The sequence below is a fragment of the Dermacentor andersoni genome, chromosome 10, assembly GCF_023375885.2.
Source record: "Dermacentor andersoni chromosome 10, qqDerAnde1_hic_scaffold, whole genome shotgun sequence".
NCBI classification, from domain to species: Eukaryota; Metazoa; Arthropoda; class Arachnida; order Ixodida; family Ixodidae; genus Dermacentor; species Dermacentor andersoni.
In genome coordinates this window covers 120,992,598-121,011,451 of record NC_092823.1, presented here as the reverse complement: position 1 = coordinate 121,011,451, position 18,854 = coordinate 120,992,598, and the positions used below count along the sequence as shown (strand labels likewise).

At 46.1% G+C, this 18,854-nt stretch overlaps 1 protein-coding gene across 1 annotated transcript in view; it reads left to right on the top strand.

The window, feature by feature from the left end:
• LOC126544898 (G1/S-specific cyclin-D2-like) overlaps window positions 1–18,854 on the top strand; it is a 357,628-nt gene that overhangs the window by 158,947 nt on the left and 179,827 nt on the right. The window contains exon 2 of the mRNA XM_050192430.3: window positions 2,211–2,270. The gene's annotated coding sequence lies outside the window, so the exon portion shown is untranslated. The remainder of the gene's footprint in view (window positions 1–2,210; window positions 2,271–18,854) is intronic.

Sequence of the window (18,854 nt, the reverse complement as noted above, 5' to 3'; positions counted from 1 at the left end):
CTTCGACTCGCGCATTTTTGAGACGACAGCAATACTGGTCTTGAATCTGACGTCACCGACGCACTCGAGCAGTTGTGCGACCAAGCGAACATCCATGCCGGGAAAATGGACTAACTCACCCCCCTCCCATCCCCCCACTTCTTCTTCAGCATCTCGTGCTGGTCTCAGTTAACATTTCTGTGTCGCAACCCCGCTTCTCCCTTTCACGATTCTTCCGCCGTGTTTCTCGCAATTATACCGAACACAGCAGCATATGACGACGAAACAGCACGTGATTAGTAGCAAATCCTTACACATAATTTACCTAACTCCCACAGGAGATTCTGCTTGTAATTTCTGTTTTTTTCTTTATTTCGGGTAGCGCCCCACGTAGAGAGAGAAGAGAAGAATTAATGAAAGGCGGGGGTGTTAACTAGAAGTCGCGCACTTTGCTAGCTTACACGTGGAGAAAGGGATGGTAGAGTGAAAGAAAGAGGGAGAATACGAGAGTTCACATTATGAAGTAAAAAACGATGTTTGTTGCTTTCAGAAATGCGCACCGTAAACGTTCAGCGGCGATACTATATTGTGGTATACCAACCTTCCCACCGTTTGCGAATAACCGGGTTACCGGAGGCGTAAGCGTGAGTGGCCGGTTTGGTGCAGCCACCTGGCGGTTGACAGCTCAACGAGACAAACACGGGGCTATTATTGCTGTGGCCAAGTGCATACTACTTCGCTGCTGGTGCAAAATTTCGGCTGTGGCGTAAATGTGAACACGTTGCCTTTTTAATACTTTTTTGGACAAGAACACTCACGGTATGCACAAACCATTGCCGGACAAAGCGTCACAAGATATCGCTACCAGCATCCGGTAAGCCGGTATTACGCAAACGCCATTGCGTATACCGGAATACCGGCCACGTTGTGGGGCACATGTTTTCTTTTTTCGTAATAACGGCGCCTGCTCCCTTCGAGCAGTTCTAACGAGGTTTCCGTTCTACAAGTGTAAGAAGCCAGGCATGCACAAGATTAGTAACTCTATGAAAAAAAAAACCCTTTTGTTTATCCTGAAGCTTTGCCAGACGGTGTAAATGATTATATTTTTACATTTCAATACGCTAAGAATACGCTGTGATATACCCTACACAGGGTGTATCAGCGAACACTTTCAAAAATATTTGAAGGTTGCGTGTGGCGGATATAACAGTTCTAGTTCATGAGCTTGTCTACTCGAAGAGGCGGAGAATACTTGAAATGCATAATTGGTTAAGTAGCAAACATTCAATAATTAACTTCTAATAATTATCTTATGGGCCAAATTGCAATTTACAAATTTTATCCGTGGAGTTCGCAAGGCGGATCCACTTGGAAGGAATTTCCAGGATGACACCAGTTTCGAGATATTAATTCCCGAACTGGCGCGGAGAAATGCATTGGCGTCCCAGTTAATTTGCTAATAAAACGTCGTTTTATGCATTGAAGCACACAATTAACTGGAACGCCAATGCATTTCTCCACAAAGTTCGATAATTAATATCTCGAAACTGCTGTCGTCCTGAGAATTCGTTCGAAGTGCATACACCTTGCGAACTCTATGGCTAGAATTTGTAAATTGCTATATGGGTCATAAGGTAATTAGTTTAAAAGTCCCTTAGTGAATTTATGTTAATTAGCCGATTTTACCTTTAAATGCTTTTAGCAAGTAGTATCCGCCACTTCGAGTAGACCACCTCATGAACTAGAATTGAGCTATCTGCCGCAGGCAGCCTTTAACAAATTTTGAAAGGGTTCGCGAAAACACCATGCATACTAAATTGTATGAGGACGGAGGTAAAAGCTAATGGGGCTCATTAATTTCTATGCACGTAGCTCTTAGAATAATTACCAGTCTTCTGCAGTCGCCGGTCTTTTCATGTGGTATTTGTGATGACATAATGAGGTTGATGATATCTGCTAAGCGTGATATTGCGAAACTGTTAATGCAGGCGTAAACTTCCTGTCAAACTTAAGGCTTTAAAAGTAAGTGTGCTTATGTAATTATGTTGCTAAATGCTGTGAAGAAAGAATATACAAGGAGCGAACTTACGCATTTGACCCGCTATTCGCATACTTCTTCGACCATCGTCAAATAATGCAAAATCAATTTCGCATAGTGCTATGCCTTGTAAAGGTTGCTCAAAGAATTTTGTGCATTCCGTTTTTTTTTTTTTTTTTTTTTGCTTGCGCAGGTCACGACGTCAACTTGAAGGCAGAGCCCTGGATATTGCTGGAGGCAGGCAGAATAACGGGTAAGGCAACGTGGCCGTCCCCATTTCGTAGTGCTGCTGACACGTTTACAAGAGGCGATGTTTGTGCCGTGTATCTTCGGCTTGCGCACATGACGAGTACAGTCCTCACCTCTAAGATGTCCAGGAGGAGAAATAAAATGGCTGCTCTTGGGGAAGTTACTGTATAGTTTCCATGATAAGTTATCGCTCTAGCAGCCAGGTTCCACTCGTTAGCGGCACGGATTATGTACCATTATAGTATACCCCTGAAATTTTGACTGGTTCAATTATTATGTTTTGTTTCTTCTATGGTACTCGTTTTTTTTTCCTTTTCGCTTCGCCGTTGGTCAAGGGGCACCCTATATAAATTCCATGGTTTAGAAAAATTGTATTCCTCTGATCTTCCATATCGAATAACCTGATATGATAGGGAATACTGTATAAAAGTAAGTACCGTGCCGTACGAACATATCGGATCGCCGTATAGGGAGGTGATGGGTCATGTGTTGTTATGTATTTAGTGACGGTTATTTAGCGTATAAGTCGTTCACTAGATCTCAGCGACAACGATCTAAAAGAATGGGTTTACAGCGACGGATGTGTTATACTGGTTCACTTATACAGGGGCGTCAGCGTGTAGCTAAGGCCGCTGCTCTGGAGAACTTGAGATGCTCATCTCTAAAATTTGTCTAAAATTCATGTCTAAAATTCGTCATGTCTTACCGGTTAAATAACTCTACGCAACTGTGAACAAACACCACGACAACGCTTTTTCGTCTCCTTCTTCTGCGTACGATAACAGCGCACAACGCATCACACTCGTACGCTGGCCTTCTTCAGTGCTGCACCGAACTAGTGCACGAAGCATAACATCAGCTGACAAAGAAAAAGAAAATAACATAAGCACGTATAATGAACAAACGCTGATAGATGTTACATAGACAGAACTATTGGCAGTATGATAATGTTGTTACATTGGAGCTTCTTCAACATGCCAAGAAACTGGAATTGAAAGCGTAACATAATTTCGAAAAAGAAAGAAGTCGAAAGAAAAGAAACAAATATGTTGTGGAATGAAAGAAAAACCAATGCTATGGAGAATATGTCCCAAGTCAGCAAACCAACCGGATTTATGATTGAGCTCGCTCACTGGACCTTCTTAAGCCTTGCATGGTGGTCACTTCTAAAGCGTATATAGTCCGGACTGAGAAACAAACCATAAAATGAGGCAAAAGCGAGGACAATAAACAAAAGCTAAGGCGAGCTACGTAAACGTGGGCGATGTACCCTGTATACACTCGTACTACAACGCGAAGCCGTTCCCCCGCCAAGCCGTCCGGCGCGTTTCGTTCCTCCGATCCGCACCCGCTGACCTTGTGCGAAAGCGTGATTGGCTGAGAGGAGAAGGGGCGTCAAGGCTCCTTTTACTCTTTCGGCGACACCCTCCTCGCGGGCGGTATACACTGCGCAGTTACTCCTTTCGCGTCTTCGTCTCTCCTTGTCGTCGTCGCAGTAGTAGCAGCAGGGCTGGTAATGCTGTGGCGGCGAGATCATACGCTGCCACGCACACACCCTTGTGTAAGCGCGTCCATGTGCCAGCGATGTACAGGTACCGCCGCCGACGAACGCCCGCGCCAATGGGACCGAGCTGCGTGGGTGCGTAGCCTACTCCGATTGGGCTCTCGAGCGAAAGGGGGGCTAGCCAGGAGAGCGCGGCGTCAAGGAGGAAGGAGCTCGCCAGCTTCTCGTCAGTCGTCCTACTTTGTTTCCTTTTTTTTTCTTTGCTTACTCTTTGCTTTCTTCTCGCAACACGCTTACGCCCGCGCTATTCTCGCGGTGTGGCCATTACTACGTGTACGAGTTGTTCTGACCGAGCCGAGACGATTGTAATGTGCTACGTCGGTTCGGAGCCTTTGAACACCGGCGCTTAGGGAGGACGTCGCCTTGTAGGAATTACGAGTGCAAGGAACTGATAGAGTAGCTTTTGTAATGACGTTTTTTTTCTCCTTGCATATAGTTTGTCTTTTGACGTTCTTCGGTGTTTTCCCGTGCGGTGTTCTCGGAAAGAAATTTAAAGGGCTGCTTAGATTGTTTGAACGGCGAGATGTCGTCGTGCATGCGTGGAGTCCGCACGGGTCTGGAGGCCTCCTTGCCTCGAGAGGTTAGCGACACCGTTCTTCGGATGACGCGGATCAGTGATATCAGACGAGTATTACGTGCTGGGTAAAAAAAAAAAAAAAATGAAATAACGAAGATGCTCCCTCTCTGGAATGAGAAGCTGATGGTGCAATTCGGCGACTAAGTCTGCCGTCAAAAGATTAACGGTCTATGACTGGCGGTCATGCAGAAGGTGAACCCTCAAAACCTCTGGAGCGCGCATGTGAAAGCCCTGCTACATTTTATGCTTATACTTCAATTAAATTCCCTGCAGCTGCTCCTTTTACATAGGTAGAAAGCCTGTCACATACTTCGCCTATTTCTTGCTTATAACTGATGAGGAGCAAGATGGCAGACTACGTTAGCGCCGGATATACCAATGCACAGTTAAGAATTTGAAGCGACCCTTTCACCTTTATGAGACGCTTATGCATTCAATAGACACAGCTGCACACTAAGTTAACAAAGAAAAAAAAAGCAGGATAGGTTGGAGCACTGTGGGATAAAAACTATTATATGTGCACACAAAAATGTCACATTGTTCTACTATCCTAAAATCAAACACGAAATGTGAGTAGACGTTGAGAGGATCTAAATTTCACAGCGAATTAGGTTGCTGTGCGTAAGAAGATCTCTTAGGGCTATCAAATCACATTTCTGTTTAGACGGGCCATGATCTCCGACCAAGTACTTCAGGCACAAAAGAATATTGCATTTCCGCAGGTAGCAAAAATTTTCTCCAATGCTTAGGTACACAAGCCAAGTGGCAGTACTCTTCATCAGAGAGTGTGGGAACTCGCTACGATGGACTTTTATGAACGAGCAAGCACTTCAGCAATTAAGGAACGAAATAGACGTACCGAATCGAATGCGCATACCTATGCTCAGAGGATTATACGAGGTGCCCTGCTCCGCTTCATTGTCTTAATCTTGAGCATCAGCTACACGCATCTGCAAAATCAAGCGGCCGCCTTCCGGTAAAGCTTTGTACTGGGATTATTATTATTTCCTCTGCTTCTCGTGTTGCAGTGTGGCTGGCGTAAAGTTTCTTTGTTCTATCTGGAGTTTGGGCCTGATTCATTAATATCTGCACAATACATTGATTACGCCGTCGTAAGCTAGAGAGCTTACATCTGCACGTCTCACTCTCAAAGGACACGGGCCTGCCACCTGACAGCGTCTGACGCATAGATCCACTGCGCCGATCCTCTCAGCGCTTCAAGGCCGCCGAGCTCAGCGACCTAAGCGCGGGTAAATACCCGGGCCAAATATATCGCCTGCCCTTCCCTTTAAATGTCCGTCGCCGAAAGCGCCCGACCAAGCAGCTGAAGTGTTTATCTCACTCAAGGGTCCGCTGCGGTCACTAAAGACGTAGCGTTTTGTGACGTCGCGCGGCTCCACTCGCCCGCCGATTGTATCAAGTGCGCATGCGTAGAGACACGTGCTGAAGGCCGGTGGATATCGCGTCTCTGCCGCGCCCTAAGGAAGGAGAGGCAAACTGACTTCACTATATTGGCAGGAGTGTAGGGTTAAGCTATTTCCCACGCGCTCTTTGGGTGGAAAAATGAGCGGGTTGTTCAACGAGCGAAGATTACAAGGAGAAGACAAGAACAACAATGATTAACATCATCGTTTTTTTCTTAGCTTTGTTCTCCTTCTTTTTTATTATTCCGATAGCAATTATGCGGACACTCCACGCGCCTGTCTGCCGCCGTCGTCACCGTGATGTTCTGTATTCCGCATCGCCGCTGCGCTACGTATGCTGTATGTGCGAGTGAAAACGTGCGAGGGTGAGCCGAAGATGGCGACCCAATCTCGCGCGCGCAAGGGAGGAAAGCGTGGAGGAAGCGCGCCGTCTTCCGTCGCGCACAAGGCACCGGGGAGAGGGTAGAGAGGGGGGCTTTCTACTCTGGCGGTGGCTGCGTATGGGTCGGCCGCGCGGGCTCTATATTGAAAGCGATCTGCGACGGCGAGAGTGTGCACGCACCGAGTGTGCTGATAGCTCCACGTGCGCTGTGTCTTCGGCGCTTAGTTCACGTTGAAGCGAGAGCCAGCAGGAAGGTCAATTTGCTCGCTGCAGCTACCGCGCTTCCTCACTCCATTGTTCTAAAAGCTAGTTTCCGCGGTCATCGAGTGAGATGTGTTCATGTTTGCTTGGGCGCCCGTGACACCATGCTTGTTAATTTAGTTAATAAACGAGTGCTTACAAGTTCACACGGCCTATAATACTGCTATCCTTACTTCGTATAACTATCTATCAATTTGCTATCGCAATCGATAATTCACTTTTCGGGAAGAACTGCGACATTTTTTTTCTTGGTTGGTTCTGCTAAGCTTATCGTTTATTTTGCTTTCGAAATACAGCATCCGTATAGAACTGGCACGAAGTCAACCTGAAGGGGTCTTTTCTCTAAGTGTCCACGTAGTGGACAATGTCCATTTTGTCTGCTGCTGAAGTTCTGGTTGGCTGGGCTTGGGGATAGAGATTCTTGTTTTGAAAGGAGGAAGAAATTGGGATGAAGTGCAGCGCAGTAACTGTCTCTCGTGAGAGGACACCTCAACGTGAAAAGGAGACAGGTCACCCCCAGCCAATCAGTACTTCAGCAGCAGACTAAATGGGCATGGTCACTACGTAGACACTATAAAATATCCCCTTACCCCTGGTGCGTTGGCAGCAGTACCGGAGTACCATAGCTTACTATTTCTTCTGCGGTTTTCTATCATCATAGTTGTACCTTGTCAAATTCTTCCCGATATTTTTCATTGTACTTTATGAGCAACTGATTTTAAATAATTATATCAGGTGTGAGTTAGGGATGTCCTTCCTATTTCCTTTCGTCAGGTCATATGCTTTCACGCTTCACATCTTACAGCATTTCATGCTCGTCGTTTTCCTCTTTCGGTTCGCTGAAGCAGTGGTGCATCGCACTTTGTTTAATTGTCGTGAGCCCTTCCCCCCTTCACATATAATCATTCATTCATTCATTCATTCATTCATTCATTCATTCATTCATTCATTCATTCATTCATTCATTCTAGTAACTTTATTGAGTGCCCTGCGGTTTGGAGGGGTGGGCCAGGACCACGCTTAAGTTTCGGCCAAGGGTTGTTGGCCCTTGGCCGCTTCGTCGGCTCGCTGGACGACCCAGAGATGGTGCTGATGGCGAGAAATGTGACTGGTGATAGGAGAGCGTGCTTGCCAATTAATGATATCTGCGGTCCCCAGAACCTGTGGACCGTAAGTTTGTCCAAGCAACCAAGTCACCGAGGGAGTTTTTCGGTGCATAATTTCAAGCCTTCCATCTCGTTTATGCTGCGAATACCTCCATTCCACAAACACAGTATGGCAAAATATCATAATCATAATCAGCCTGGTTACGCCCACTGCAGGGCAAAGGCCTCTCCCATACTTCACCAACAACCCCGGTCATGTACTAATTGTGGCCATGTCGTCCCTGCAAACTTCTTTATCTCGGCCGTGATCGTATAGTGTAGTACCTTGCGTTGTGGCAAAATATATGCAAGGCTGAAAATGCTATCTTGGGGGACAGAGGCCGATGCTGCGTCGTAATCGAAAATGAATATATATATATATATATATATATATATATATATATATATATATATATATATATATATATATATATATATATATATATATATATATATATATATATATATATATATATATATAGAGAGAGAGAGAGAGAGAGAGAGAGAGAGAGAGAGAGGACGAACTTTATTTTTGTAAACGATGTCAAATGCATTAAAATCAGTAAAATAAATTTGGTTGCAATATACAATGTTTACTCCCGTGCGACATTTAAATCTGGGCCATTTTTCTGTAAACATGCATAGTTTCTCAATTTGATGAGCAGGCAGCAGTTTTGCACTACGAGACAGCTCTTACTGTTAGCATTATAAGAGCGGAGTTGAAACGTCTTGAGCATGCCTCCACCGATCAGTCTTTACAGTAGTCAATAACGTATACTTCGACACTCTCTACAGTCCGGATAACAGTTATCCAAGCGCTTACATTACAAGGCAATCACTAGGCCCATATAGATTCCAACCTTTGTGGAGTATGTTTTACGGGGGGGGAGCTACTTGATAGTTGGTTATTTTGTTACCGTTTCTGACCATTTAAACAGTGCCATACACCACGACGTTGAGCTTATTCTTAGGTTCGCGTGCTTCACATCATATCGTCGTCCGTGAAGTCGTTTGCTCTTTGTATTTGCCTGGGTTACCATGCGGCATGATGGACGGATGAAATTTAAGCATTGAAGTCAGTTTAATGCATTTATTCTGAAAGCGACTTCTCCGACAACAAACATCCACTGTGAGGAACATCAGTCGAGAAACGACCGGCGTGGGCACAAAAAGATGCCGAGACTTAAATTTCAAACATTGCAAAAGACAAAGGCCCCTCCCGGAATCTCATTCTTTCTCTTGCTCCTCTCGTCCGCCGGTCTCTTCGATACACGTCACCCAGAACGCCGCCTTTCACACAACACCGCCGTAGTTTGCAGCGGTGGCTACGCTTCCCAGCCGCACATCTTCCCACAGGGCTCAGCTTCCAAGAGCTCACCACCGCAGTGAGCAGCGAGCAGCACAGGCTGCCGCAACGCAAGCCCCTGCGGCAGCAGACAGGTCTGCTTCATTCGACGGCGTGTTCTACTCCCTGGGCGGACCCCTCTGCGCCGTCGGCGGGACCCTCAGTCATTAGACGCCGACGTCACCTTCAAGGACGCGGAGCGTTCGACAGGAGTTCAGCCAGCGGAGACGTCTCCGGTTATTATCCTCCCGCCGCCAGTCCGCGTACGGTGGTCCGGCCCGGTCGAGGCCTTCTGCATAAAATAAAAGCCCGCCGCGAAAGCCCGGCCTCCGCCGTGGTGGAGACGTGGTGCATCGCCCTGGTCCCAGGCGGCGCTCCTCCCCGTGACGCTTCTTTGTACGTTGATTTTTCGCGGCGCTTCGGCCATCACGCCTTGAGTGGATGGCACGTTCCTGAGGCACGACACGTTTCTACGACTGAATCGCTGTGTGAAACTCAGTAAAGTAAATAATAAATAACATAAAGCGAGACGTCAATGATGCTCCCGACTATGTATCCGTTTAGAGCGACAGCAGTGGGCTCCCACTGCTGACACCCCCACCTTCTTAAGATTATCTCCTGTGCGATGCACACACTGCCATATTCGCCCGCTATATTAACGCCTGCTCTGGCCTTTGAAATACATTCACAGATGCTGCCACACTCCGCAACATGCATGATGCACGACATTCCACACAAACTGCCAAATGCCCTCGCTGAACTATGTACCGCAGTCGGCCCAGTCGGTGGGGCTGTTGCAGCATGCTGGGGTAAGTCTGGCATGCTCGGTCGGCAACTGTTCCACTGGAGCATATATTACCTGGATAGCACGGGTGTTTCGCGAAGCGTCCATCAACTCGGTGTCTCGGAGGAAAGCAATCGGCAGGCGTAAAACGGCTTTCCTGATTATTCGGGGACCTTCATGGAAGAATGCGTCCTTCAAAGATCTCGTGTGGAACACTCCTCTTCTGAAGGCTGTTAGGCAACGTTTATTTTTTTGTTTTTTTTTGTTGCACATCGAACTGCGCGAACAACCCAACGAAGTGTCCCACCACATAGTAGAATCCCCGAAGGTACGGTTGAGGAGTCCATCACGCTGAGCTTTCTCTCATTAATTAATTCATCATCATTCATTCATCACCGATCTCTCTACATAAGGCACAAGTGACAAAGCGGACCACACAGTAATAAATTGTCCAAGCAGTGTGTAGGCGGAGCTAGCTCTGACGCTTTGTAGGAGTTGTCAACGTTCGCTACCGCTTTAAGGAACTATGTAAATGATTATATCTAGAAATCGAAGGTTCTTGCTTGACCCAAACATCGGATTCGTAGTTGTCTTTAATTGAACTAGAGCAGTGAAACTATATTCTGAGGCTAGCCGGTTCCATTGCAGCCTAGTCTCATTAAAAGAAATCAGTGAGCAAGTGTTCCAGGCGGGAAAGGTTCGAGAACCTTTTTGCGAGAACAAGGAAGTCACGTTTCCTCAGTGAGAAATGAAGGAGATGACTACAGCAAGCGCTTGCATAGGTTGCCTGAACATGCCCCTGTGTAGGGCAGCAAACCAGAGGCTCGTCCGGTTGAGCTCACTGCCTTTCCTCTCCTTGCGTTCTCTTCGTCCCACTTATACGGGTGCAAAAGAAACGGCAGTTTATGCAAACGCCTTTGCGGCTAGCTGGAGAGACTGCTAACTTCGTCGAGAACAATTTATTGTATAATGATAACTCGAAGTATTGGAGCTCTCAGAAATAACCTTCTGTAATTGCGTCTTCCGCGACGTGTGAGATCAGCCGCAAAAGTTTCTACATGCTAAGTACAAAAAATAATCTCACAAGCTTTCAGACACATCCAGGTCTCCACCTTCAAAGTACTCCCCATTAGGCGCACTACACTGCTTCCACCTCCTCTTCCATTGCTGGAAGCACACTCACTTGGAAGCCCTCTTCTCTCAAGCGCTTCAGCAACGATGCGTTTCCTTTTTGATTTGCCGTCGAATCCCCGAAACACCTGCCCGCGAGTACCAGTTTGCACTTGAGAAACAAAATATAATATCAATATTTAAAAAAAAATCACAGGTGGCTTATTTGGGCGAGTAGGGAGGGTGTCCGCGCACAGTGATGGAGAATAGGGTGCCAAAAGCTCACGCACTATCAATGCAGAGTACGCAGCTCTATTATCGTGGTGCACAACCAAGCATGCCATCTTTTAGACAAATTTGTTCGCACATCAATCACAAGCCATCGCAGCAGAGGGCGACGAGGGCACTGTTGCGGTTTTCGAGGGCGACAGAATTGGACAAGTGGCTGTAGCCTGAACAAATGTTGATACTGCTGCAAGTGTTACTATGCTGTGCGGTGACAGTATGCGGTGGCAGTGACGGATTGCGATTGTGTGTCTATGCTCCTTTCTTTCCTTATCTCTACTTTGTTACCACTTTACCTCCCCCTCCCCTCTCTCCCCAGCGTAGGGTAGCAAACCGGATCTTTTTCTCTGGTTAACCTCCCTGCCTTCCTCTTTCCTCTCTCTCTCTCTCTGTTCGCACATGGCGCACGCAATCTTTCAGACGCTTCAGTACCTCCAGGTAGAATGCAAGATTGACACGTTTTACCTTCAGGTACACATTCGCGGTGCACATTGCCATGGTAGTAAAAAAAAAGGAAGAAAAAACAAGATCAATATAATTGAATATTGCTTTGTCGTTCCACGTTTTCTTTCTTTTTCTTTCTTTTCAGTCATCTTTTTTTATTTTCCCCGCTCCTTGCTCTGCGACTTCAGCTGGATGTCGTATTCGTATGAAACCAAGTTCAGGCACCCGTGGCGATCCTTTGAAAGGCCGGTATAACCGTAGATCTATTCCAGTCTGTCTTTATTCGAATTCCGTCATTAGCTCTCCCTGTCAAGTCAAAATGTATCGGGCCCAGCTCGTATGTGCGGGGCCCGAGACAGTTTGACCTGTCAAGGAGAGCTAATGACGGATTTGGAATAAAAACACATTCAAATAGTTTTACGCTATCTCTCTCCAAGAACCCATCGTTGTCGGCTTAAGTTTCCGAATCAATGCAGCATTCCTTTCTTTTTTTGTACAAACTTTCACTCGTGAGGCAGCAGTTTCAATATCATTTACGGAAATCTTCTTGTTTTCCACATTTTCGGTCAATATCTGGTGGACAGACAACTTTCCGAAACCAAGTGCTTCTGCTTTCATTTTAAGAGCCATTCAGCGGTCACTCAGCACAAGAAAATTGCGCACATGAGCGATGTGCATTCAGGTTCGCACGAGGTAGGGTGGCATCCTGATCCTGTATCGTCCTTTGTGTTTTCACGGCCTTCCGGACAACGCTGGACCCACTGCAACAGTTTTTTTCTCCTTTCCGAAATCTTTTTATAGACCCTTTGCAATATATATATATATATATATATATATATATATATTGAGAGCGAGAGAGATAGACATTTAAAATGTACATGCGTATTATCTAGTTCATGGCAGGGTGTCCTGCACACTGTTACTACTATACTTACTCATCCTCTTGTTTGCGGCGCATCATGCGCCCATGGCAGTTCATATAAAGGCGCATAAGCCGTCATGCGGCTCCTGGCTTCCGTTTACGGAAGTTGGACTCCACAGTGGCTTCTTCGTATACACATCTACAGTCTTTCATCGCATTCCTTCTTGGCTCCACAGTGATAGATAGCCGAGCGTATTTGATACAGGCGGCACGCTTCTGGACTGGTCACACTATCAGAGTCAGGCCCTTTATCAAAGAGGTGTCCGCGCCCTCTGCAATGACGCGGAATTAGGTGCTGTTGGTTTTTTAGTCTATCACTTAGGTTATATAGAGCGTGACGCTCCTCCCCTAACCTTAGGGAGGTAAGGTGGAGGAAGGTTAGGCGAGTGAGGAAGTCGGAGGATAGCGTCGGATATAGTTGGAGGATATCGATCTAACCCGGAAATTTGGGCTGGTACGCGTAACTGATTGTCACGTTGAAGTATCTTTGAGATTGTCCTTTGAAGTAGAAGCTCGCACTTGTCCAAGGTTACAATCTCCATAATCCATCCCACCTCCGTGCGTAGTGCTGCGGAGATAATGCTGGTGACAGCCCATTGGTAAAGAGATCTTGTTGCGTTTTCGGGGAAAGGATCGCCCATGGTGCGTTAGTAATCCTTCCGTGAAGTGTCGCATGCGAAGGGCGATCATAGACAGACAGTGGATGTGCACTTTCTCTGCTTCTCTCGTCGATTGGTTGATGCGATCCGTAATTTTCACTGCCGTGCAGAGAGAGAGAGAGAGAGAGAGAGGCAGGGAGGTTAACCAAAGGGTAAGTGTTATGTAAGTGTCCACTATAAGTAGACTGTCGATATAACCCTGCGTTGAATGGATAGATTTTGAGCGCCGGTCCTGACGCCTGGCGCCCATGTTCTACCGGCTGCAAGCTGTATCCGATCAGTGCGCGCTGATATTGACACTCCACTTGGTGAATACTTACAGTGGCTGACTGGCCACATTGACTAGCCCATAGTAATTAAATCTAACCTAATCTAAAGAGCGAGATGCATGAGACAATAAAATCTAAGACACAATTATGTTATATTTCATAGCGAACATACGTCCGCCTACGAAGTACTAAAAATTCACCCTAGTTGCGTCTTATTACACGAAAGATGTGGCGTCTGTATTTCTCCTCCCTTGTTTCTCGTTGTCAAGCTTAGGTTAGGTTAGGTCAGGTTAGCCTTAGGCTAGGTTAGGACAGGCTTTAAATGCTGTGGTCTAGTTCGCGGTAGAAAAAAGTACGGTGCACAAAGGTGCGGAACGCTTCTGTCTCTTCTGCTGCATCGCGTACATTATAGCTGCGCATTAGCGTTGCATTCTGCCGTGTAGCGTGCGTTGTCGCCGCATTTTACGCCGCTCGTCCGCTGCACGCAAATTTCGTCGTCTCGGCGGCGTGTAAACAGCGGGGAACACAGTGTCGGCGGGGAGCCACCTCTCCTGTGGTGGTGATGGTGGGACGTCGTCTCTGGAATGCGGACCTTCTTTTCGACGATGGGCGGCCAACGAAAAGTGCAAGGAGAGGAGGACAGGGAGGGGCGGGGGGGGGGGGGGGCACGGCGGGTGAGGTGTATATAGGCCTGGATGCCTGTTGGCCCCCAGGCCACCTCTCTCTTTGCTGAGCCGCTCGGCAGTGCAACGTACTATATATACATACGGTGTAGAGGCGGCGGCTTCGAACCACGACCCTGTTCTCTCCACCCGCAACCCCCCCCCCCCCTCCATCACGTTCTGCCACCTCTCGGGTCGCACCCGTTATTATTGGGAGAAACTCGTTACGGCGGCTCCTGCTACCTGCGAGCGCACTGCATTACGGTAGCTATTTTCACTGTTTTGCGGCTCCTGGTTTGCGCGCGCTCGTTCACAGTAAGCGGAGTGTGGCACTATTTCGTGGTGTATACACGAACAAGCGGAGGTCTCGTGATCTTGCGTTCACCTTGATTGACCTTCAGATCTGGGGACGGAAGTTTGCTGTCACTTTCTGCCAAAGTTCTGGGCGTCATCTTAACTGTTTCGACTAATTAAATGATTAAATGACTTGTATATATTGAGCGAGCGAGCGAGTGAGTGAGTGAGTGAGTGAGTGAGTGAGTGAGTGAGTGAGTGAGTGAGTGAGTGAGTGAGTGAGTGAGTGAGTGAGTGAGTGAGTGAGTGAGTGAGGAGAGTGAGTGAATGAGTGAAGGAGTGATACAAATACAAAAAATAAGAACAAACGGTAGCCCTAATAAACGTAATAAGCAACTAGTTATTTACTGAAATGAGGAGTGAGGAGCTGCCTGACTGTTAGTAAATTACGTTCACTGGCAACTATGGCTAGAAAACTTATTCCACTCTCCTATGGTAGTAAAAGTAAAAGTGCTCTATTGAAGTAAGTGACGTCCCTAAATGAACTCTCTCTTCTTCCGGCATTCTCGTCGAGATGGCCACTGTACACTATACTTATGTATTGGTGCGCAGCACAAAGCGATGACACAAAGATGCGGTAGCGCTGTCGTCAAATCTCGCGCCGCAAAATATAAGCTATCTATAAACTTATCGTTGTCCGTTTTGCCAGAAAGCATGGTAACCAGACGTGGAGAGGGTTTAAGAAGTTACTTAGCAAATATTATTCAAAACGTTGAACGGCGAAGAATAATAGAAGTTCCAAGCAGTACACTTATCGAGTCACATGTTGAGCAAAAGAAGTTCGCAAGCTAGAACTATTCATAAGAGCCGATGCCAGGAAACTGTCACATTAAACATATTATTAGCGAAGGCATTAGGCCAATGGCCCAAACTGTTCTTACAAATAAAAACCCTTCGGAATTCCGTCCCTGTGGGTTGCGTGAACAGCTCTTGAATCGCAAGAAGCATGATGATAGCGAAAGCCGCGTACAATTAAAGCCTCGGCGCAGATCAGACGAAATAGATAAGTGATTCTAGCGAAAATGCCAGGCGTTGAACCCTATTCACAAAAGTCTATTATGCTTAAGTTGTTCGTAAGAACAAATTCTAGGCAATCCTGATGCTCGGGATATTAGCGAAGGCCCCCCACTAATGAAAGATCGAGAGCACTTGCTAACGAAAGCTTGGTAAATTCGTCCCCTGGATCCGTATTTGCCAAGTTCACAAGAGCGGATTCTATCCAATCCTGGTGCTGGACATGTGTTATTAGCGGAGACGAATGGATAATGACAAAGAGCACATATGAGCGAAAGCTTCGTGAGTTCGACCACTGTTGAAAGCGTCCTAAGTTTTTTTTTAATCACATCGACAATATACTTAATATGTATTGACATTGGCGGTTTACCCTTTGTTTTTTTTGTTTTTTTTATTACTTCTTGTTTACTGACTTGTGTCTAAGCGCAGAAATGCAGAGCGTACCGTTTTCTTGCTGTGTAATTATGCACATTTTCGAAAACTGATTTATTGGCGCAATGTCAATCAATTTCAATTTCAATGTCTAGACATCACGTGCTGCTCTTGCTGTTAGCCAACGAACAATTTAATTTTTGTTGAGAAGCTGGCGTCAAAGCAGTCGACAACATTTCCGTACGAATAAATCTATAAAAAGGAGTCTTCGCAGGAACTGTGTTACGAACAGATTTATGACACGGATTTCCATGTTATAAAATGTTTCGTCACCGCAAACTTGTCACTGCAAACTGTCACAGCGAACTATGTATAGAGTGATCATATTTAAGTTATATGAAATTTTTAAAAATCGCTTGTTGCAGATAATATGATTCTAGTCCTTCAACTGGATTGTTCAGATACGCGGACACGTCTTGCACTAAAAATCGAAATACATAATCACAGAATTAAAACACATTAAGTAATTTATTAATTATAACTTTACGGTACACAATGATATTTACGAATTGTAGCCGGTGAGCTTGTCAGACATATCCCATTGGAAGGAATTTCCAGAATGATACTAGTTCGGAGGCAGACATGCGCCATAAAACTCCTCTTAAAAATGCCCTGTTCGTCCAGTTATTTCATTAACGAAACGCTCTTTTGGGCACTGAAGCACCAAAGTAACTGGAACGCCAATGTGTACTGACGCGTGTACTCCTTCTTACCGTCACTACTACGTGACAATATCGTCCCACACATTGGGAAATAATATGTTGGAATTGATGTCATCCTGGAAGTTCACTTCAAGTGGTTACGTCTTGCAAGCGTACAGGCCACCACCCATAAATTACAATACGTGATGTAAAATAATCAATCAATCAATCAATTATGTAATTAATTAATTAATGATGCTTAACAATAAATAAATATTTGTCAATTAGTTGAATGTGTGTTCCAATTTGTCGTGCTGTAATGTCCGCCTCTTCGAATAATCCAGCTCAAGGACAAGAATTATGCTATGTCCCAAAGACGATTTTTAATAACTTCGTAAAACAAAAAATGGTCACCCCTGTATGTATGTATGTATGTATGTATGTATGTATGTATGTATGTATGTATGTATGTATGTATGTATGTATGTATGTATGTATGTATGTATGTATGTATGTATGTATGTATGTATGTATGTATGCCTAGTCAGTCGGTCAACAAATAACGACTTTTACCCCGTTTACCAAAGTCCCATACGAGCCACCTGCTTCTCGACCCCCGACATTTCATTTACCTTGCACCAAAGCAAAAGCCATTCGCCCATTTGTCTGCACATCGGAGAAGGCTCGGAGTGCTACGTAGCCAATCCGCATTACGCGAAGCGAGTGCAGAGCGCGGTTAAAACATAATATCCTCGCAGTTCGGTGCAAGCGAGAGCCCACGCTCTGTTCACGTACACCTCAACGAGCTCTCCGATCCACCTGCAGGAGCTGTGCCGGCGCTTGCGATTCTGAGATTCGTGAGCGGGCGTAACACTGCTCGTTAATGCACGGTCGGGGGGGGGGGGGGGGGAGGGGGTCTAATTACGTCGCCTGCATGCCTCTGGCACTCTCGCGGAATCACGTTCCTCTATAGAACTGTTCGTTTTCGCTGCTCAGGGCCCAAGTTCACGAAGCAGGATGTGTTTGATCCCCGCTGAACAAGTGCACGTGCCTTCTTTCGCTTTTTGCTTCCTTTTCTTCTATTCGGCTCTTTTGTACCATGTGTCCATAGCGCGTAGCAAGCTCCGTTTACACCAGTTGCATACAGCAAAGCTGAGAGCTTATAGCTGGATACTCTGTACACACATTTCCTTTCAAAGAGGGAGTTGCCTTTCTCTCAGCTGGAAGCAAGCAATTACAACCTTGGTACTACAGCAATTAGAACATAGGCTCGACCGCCGCGATAAAGGCTTTTGCTAGCAATCAGAAGAGCTCCGTCAAAATTCCGTTCTGTTGGAAACAAAAGAACGTTTTCGCGTCAATCTGCAGATAAAATGACCAAGGAAAAAAAAAAAGGGAGCTTAATTGAAAGCCAATGTTCGGAAAACAGACGCCAGATGGGTTTATCAAGAATCTTGTGATAAGAACCCGGCGATGAACCACACGTGTAAGCGAAAGTGGCCGGACTACAAGCTTACTAACACACTTAATTTATCCGTAAGTTCAGAAGCACAAATTGAAATTCACGAGTGCATTGGAATGTTCAGAATGCAATGTTTCGGGTTGCAGCCTTCAATTTCAAGTTACATGTATAGACAGAGAAGAAAGTTGATTTTATCGTGGAATACACGGCCTGTAAACTATTGCTCAGGGTATTAGGGTACTGTGCTCAGGTTACCTTTAGTCGGAATGTACCTTCGTGAAATTACACGATCACAAAGTGCAGAAGAAATCATGATCACAAGGTTCACACCTGATTCACATCAACTAAACTACACTCACCAACTAGTCGCCAGTTCATACCGTCGTCGATGTCCAGTCCACTGTATACTTCGTGATGCCCTGATTTGTGCCAAGGCGCGCATTCTTCCAGTATCAGACAACTTGCCCCGCAAGTCAGCTCTTTTGATCAATATAACCGGCGATGTTGTGCTCAGGTACGTCTTTACTCACGACTGTGCGCGCCGTTACATACTCCTAAGGTTAACATACACTGCACGGAACTCGGGTCAAGGAGGCTCGTGCGAAACTGCGTACAGGTTGTACGTTACACCGTTCCCGCCTCGAGGGTCTTTCGCGGACGCGTCATAACTGCCTCCGATTTGGTCTCGCAAACTTGTTCCGCTCTCAAAGTGCGTGTTTTCTGTGTGCGTGGTTCGCGGGAATAAGCGTGACGCGGATAACTAATCGTGCGCGCGCGCTCGCACCAAGCTCTGCTCGAGAAGCAGCTACACAAATCGACTAATTGCTGCTGGTGTTGTGTTTGCCGATGAGA